This window comes from Pristiophorus japonicus, unplaced genomic scaffold (assembly GCF_044704955.1).
Source record: "Pristiophorus japonicus isolate sPriJap1 unplaced genomic scaffold, sPriJap1.hap1 HAP1_SCAFFOLD_233, whole genome shotgun sequence".
NCBI classification, from domain to species: domain Eukaryota; kingdom Metazoa; phylum Chordata; class Chondrichthyes; family Pristiophoridae; genus Pristiophorus; species Pristiophorus japonicus.
Window position 1 is genome coordinate 147,025 of NW_027252047.1, and position 5,534 is coordinate 152,558.

The following is a 5,534-nucleotide window of genomic DNA, read 5'->3' on the forward strand; positions in this document are numbered from 1 at the left end:
AGGCTCTGCAGAAATGTAAGTCCTTCTTGGCAAAATTTAGTTCCCACTACCATTGCGCCATGAGGTCTAGACAGCTAGCCGTTGATATTCAGGTCCATAAGTAAATATATATTTTTATATTTATACAAATTATCGAAGCTGTTCCCTGGTCGAGTGGTTAAGATCCCGAGCATTAACCCTTTCCATTCTCAATCAGTTCATCGCAGAAACATAATTGAGGTGTGTGAGAGTATTAATGATTGCTGTAATCGCCGTTCATAACCCCACTACTATCTGTTACAGAACGAGCTTACACACTCTCCCGCTTCTCCTGCCCTTTGCTGGACACGTGTCCCGGGTTTAATTTTAAAAACTGGGCGAGTTCGCTGATCGCGGGGAGACGGTAGGAGCCTCTGTGGCCCCACTGTGAGGATGTGGAAGTGAACACGGTGGCTGGGTGATCCGTGACATTTCTGTAAAGGCAGCGGAGGAGAAGGATTGAGAACTTTCAGTGTGGGACAGAAGTATTTTCAGGTGAGCCAACACATTCCTGATCCTCCTCTCTTCTTAGATAATCCCCGGAGTCGAGGATGACTTGCTTCCACATTAAAAATCAGTGGTGATCAGCACAGAGGGAGCTCACTGGTCAGCTCCCCTCTGTTGGGGCTGCTGTGCCAGAGGTTTCCCTAGTGTAGCGGTTATCACGTTTGCTTTGCACGTGAAAAGCCGCCGGTTTGATCCCGGGCGGGAAAATTATGTTGAAATTTCCTATAGGGGAATAATCGGAGGCGAGTCTCGTCTCCTGGCAAATGCTAACTGACCTGCTGAGATTTCCAGCATTTGCTGTTTTTATTTGCTATTTATTCTCTTAGCAAAAGGGCTCCCTTATTCCTTAATTGCTCTTTATTTCACCAATAAATAGATAACTTCTAGCGAGAGAAAACGGATGCACCGGGGAACTTTGGCGTGTCGGAATAACCAGTGCTGTTAAATTTGACAAAAGTTGCCCCAGATTCCTGGTGTCGCCAGCGATGAGGATTTTGAACCAGACTCCTAAAACACAGTGTGTAAACTGGGATATGGTTTAACAGTTAACATGCAAAGCACAGAACAAATGATTGAAGTATCGACTGTCCATCAGTCAGCATTTCTTTCTTTGTACAAAAGAAGATGACGGGTAACTTAATGAACTTTCTCGTGAAAACAACACAAAAGTTAAACAAAAACATACGGTGACTGGCAGGTGAGCGCTTCTTCTGATACCTGGTGGGAATGGACAGGGATTTTAAAGCCCCTTGTATTGCAGAATCTTCATATAGACGAACATCTCAAGCTCCCTGTGTCGGCCTCGTGGTGCAACGGTAGCGCATCTGACTCCAGATCAGAAGGTTGCGTGTTCAAATCACATCGAGGTCACTGCTCCTTTGGGTAATCCCGGAATTAATATTTTCTTTGCTGTTTGGCAATAACCAGACCCGTGCTCCAAGGTGTGTCTCACTGTTTCCCCGGTGTCAGTCAGAGAAACACCTGTTGCCCTCATTTATTTCTTGTGACAAGACACAAAAGTTCAAAATCAACCTGCAGGTGGCCATACACAGCACTGGATAGTCAGGACAGCCGAGCGGTCTAAGCTGTTGTGTTCAGTCTGCTCTGAAAAAGTGGGTTCAAATCCCACGTCTCGCACCTTTAATTATTAGTCATAAAGCAAAACTCATTTGCTTGGCACAACAATCAGCTCCTAAAAAGTGGGATCCTGCAGTTCACCTGCTCGCTCAGCATCTCCGTCTGACCTGGTGCTGAAGGTGGAGATGTTTCCGCAGTGTGGCCGTTCACACGTTCACCTTACTGTCATGTATCGCACACTAATCTGCAATTCTAAGTCGTTTTGAACATCTCTTTCAGCCAGGTGTGGGTCCATTCAAAGGGGCGAAAGTTAAAATCGACATCACACAGGATGCCAGACAGGTCCATCACAAGGCTAGAGCTGTGCCTTATGTGATGAGGGAAAAGATTGAACACGAACTGGACCTGCGGGAAGGCATTATCTCATCCGTGGAATTTAGCGACTGGTCAAGTCCCATCATCCCCGTCATAAAGCCTGATGGATCCGTACAAATCTGTGGGGATTACAAGTCTACCATAAACAGAGTCTCCCTGCAGGACCAATACCCGCTGCCCAGAGCAGAGGACCTATTTGCCACGTTGGCTGGAGGAAAACTTTTCTCGAAACGAGATCTTACATCTGCGTATATGACGCAAGAACTGACCGAAGAGTCTCAGCTACTCACCACCATCAACACACATCGAGGCCTTTTTATGTACAATCGATGCCCATTCGGCATCAGGTCGGCAGCTGCTATATTCCAGCGCAACATGGAGAGTCTGCTCAAGTCCATCCTGGGGACGGTTGTGTTTCAAGATGACATACTCATCACGGGCAGGGACACCGACTCCCATCTCCGCAATTTGTAGGAAGTACTAAGTCCTTTGGATCGAGTAGGCCTAAGAGTTAAGAAATCCAGGTGTCTGTTTCTCGCGCCTGAGGTTGAATTTTTGGGCAGAAGGATTGCCGCTGATGGAATCCCCCCAACAGAATCAAAAACCGAAGCAATTCGTCTGGCACCCAGGCCCTGGAATATCTCGGAACTGCCCGCCTTTCTCGGGCTATTCAATTACTTTGGGAACTTTATGCAGAACTTGAGCACGCTGCTGGAGCCTCTCCACGTGCTACTCAGAAAGGGGTGCGATTGGTTTTGGGGGACGCCCAAGAACGCGCCTTCAATAAAGAACTCAATCTTCTATGTTCCAACAGTGTTTTAGCCTTTTTTGACCCAGGTAAAAAGTTAGTTCTTACATGTGATGCATCAGCGTACGGGGTCGGGTGCGTTTTACAGCATGTCAATGCTGCGGGTAAATTACAACCTATTGCTTATGCCTCCAGGTCACTTTCGCGGGCGGCGTGCGGGTACGTTATGGTTGAGAAGGAGGCGCTCGCGTGCGTGTACGGTGTCAAAAAGATGCACCAATACCTTTTCGAGGCCAAGTTCAGGTTAGAAACCAAGCATAAACCCCTCACGTCCCTGCTATCTGAGTGCAAGGCAATAAACGCCAAAGCCTCGGCGCACATTCAGCGGTGGGCACTCATGCTGGTGTCTTACGACTACATAATAAGGCACAGACCAGGCACAGACAACTGTGCCGACGCGCTTAGCAGGCTACCCCTGGCGACCACGGAAGGTTCGGACGAACAGGACTGTGAGATGGTCATGGCAATCAGTGCCTTTTAATCCACAGGTTCGCCCATGATGTCTCACCAAATCAGAGCCTGGACGACCAGCGAACCCACGTTATCCTTCGTCAAAATATGCGTTTTAACTGGTGACTGGGCAGAGACCCGTGATGCCTGCCCCGAGGGGATCAAACCTTTCCATAGGCGCAGGCATGAACTATCACTGCAGGCAGACTGCCTGATGTGGGGCAGCCGAGTAATTATGCCCTTGCGAGGCTGAGAGGCGTTTGTCCGAGAGCTCCACCGCGAGCACCCGGGGATCGTCCTAATGAAGGCCATAGCCAGATCCCACATCTGGTGGCCTGGCATTGACGCGGACTTGGATCTCTGCATCCGTCGGTGCACCTTTTGTGCCCAACTCAGTAATGCCCCCAGGGAGGCCCCCTTAAGCGCCTGGCCCACAAAAACCGTGGTCGCGGGTGCATGTAGACTATGCAGGCCCATTCATGGGCAAAATGTTCCTCGTCGCCGTTGATGCATTTTCAAAATGGATCGAGTTCACCATTTTAAACTCGAGTACTACCTCCACCACTGATTTGAGCCTGAGAACCATGTTTGCAATGCACGGAATTCCTGACATATTGGTCAGTGATAATGGTTCGTGCTTCACTAGCGCAGAATTTCAAGAATATATAGTTGACCACGGCATAAATCACGTTAAGACGGTACCGTTAAAGCCGGCCTCCAATGGCCAGGCGGAGCAAGCAGTGCAGATCATTAAACAAGGAATGCTCAGAATCCAAGGTCCCACGCTGCAGAGCCGCCTGTCGCGAATGCTGCTGGCATACAGATCTCGTCCACATTCGTTGACTGGGTTTCCCCCCGCGCAACTATTGATGAAATGAACCTTAAAGTCCAGGCTCTCGTTAATCCTCCCAGACATGCATGAAATTGTTGAGGCTAAGCGCCGGAAGCTAACTGAGTAACATGACCTAAATTTGAGGGGGAGGTGGAATGAGATAGGGGACAAAGTGCTTGTGCTAAACTATGGCAGGGGTCCCAAATGACGTACAGGGACAGTAACAGGCAAGGAAGGAAACAGGCTACTTGTTGTACAAATGGACAATCGCCAAACCTGTCGGAGGCATGTAGACCAAGTAAAAAGTAGATTCACCAACAATACTGCAGGACGAGAGGCAGACTACAGTATGGAACTCACACCACACCTGGTGGGCAGACAGAGGGAACAACCTGAGGAAAGGGCAGTCTCAACAGACAGCCCAGGCGAGATACCAGCAATCACACTGAAAGAAAAACAGGCACCAAGGCAAACAACTGAACCACAACTAAGACGCTCCACTCGAGAGCGCAGACCACCTGAGAGTCTGAATCTATAAAGACAATAAGACCTTGGGGGAATTTGATGTCATGTATCTCACACTACTGTATATAACTGTCGAGGAGGCGGGAGCTCGGAGCAGCGCGAGTCCGGGGTCGGCGAGAGGCCTATAAAGGCCAGCGGGAGTCGAGCAGTCAGTCGAGGAGGCGGGAGCTCGGAGCAGCGCGAGTCCGGGGTCGGCGAGAGGCCTATAAAGGCCAGCGGGAGTCGAGCAGTCAGTCGAGGAGGCGGGAGCTCGGAGCAGCGCGAGTCCGGGGTCGGCGAGAGGCCTATAAAGGCCAGCGGGAGTCGAGCAGTCAGTCGAGGAGGCGGGAGCTCGGAGCAGCGCGAGTCCAGGGTCGGCGAGAGGCCTATAAAGGCCAGCGGGAGTCGAGCAGTCAGTCGAGGAGGCGGGAGCTCGGAGCAGCGCGAGTCCGGGGTCGGCGAGAGGCCTATAAAGGCCAGCGGGAGTCGAGCAGTCAGTCGAGGAGGCGGGAGCTCGGAGCAGCGCGAGTCCGGGGTCGGCGAGAGGCCTATAAAGGCCAGCGGGAGTCGAGCAGTCAGTCGAGGAGGCGGGAGCTCGGAGCAGCGCGAGTCCGGGGTCGGCGAGAGGCCTATAAAGGCCAGCGGGAGTCGAGCAGTTCGAGCAGTCAGTCGAGGAGGCGGGAGCTCGGAGCAGCGCGAGTCCGGGGTCGGCGAGAGGCCTATAAAGGCCAGCGGGAGTCGAGCAGTTCGAGCAGTCAGTCGAGGAGGCGGGAGCTCGGAGCAGCGCGAGTCCGGGGTCGGCGAGAGGCGTACCGGTGCAGCTACAGGGAGAAGGCAAAAAAACAAAGGTGACGTCACAGCCTTGGGGGTAAGTGATTGGCTGGTGATTGGTGAGTAGTTTTTCTTTTTCTTCTTATATTTGTCAGTAACTTTTAACATTGTTATTACCAGTTTAAGTGTATC

The 5,534-nt window shown here is 51.1% G+C and overlaps 1 non-coding gene across 1 annotated transcript; it reads left to right on the forward strand.

The window, feature by feature from the left end:
* The first annotated feature begins 1,323 nt into the window (after window positions 1–1,323).
* On the forward strand, window positions 1,324–1,395 carry trnaw-cca (transfer RNA tryptophan (anticodon CCA)). The gene has a single exon. It is a non-coding gene; the product is annotated as a tRNA-Trp (tRNA).
* Window positions 1,396–5,534: the final 4,139 nt, after the last annotated feature.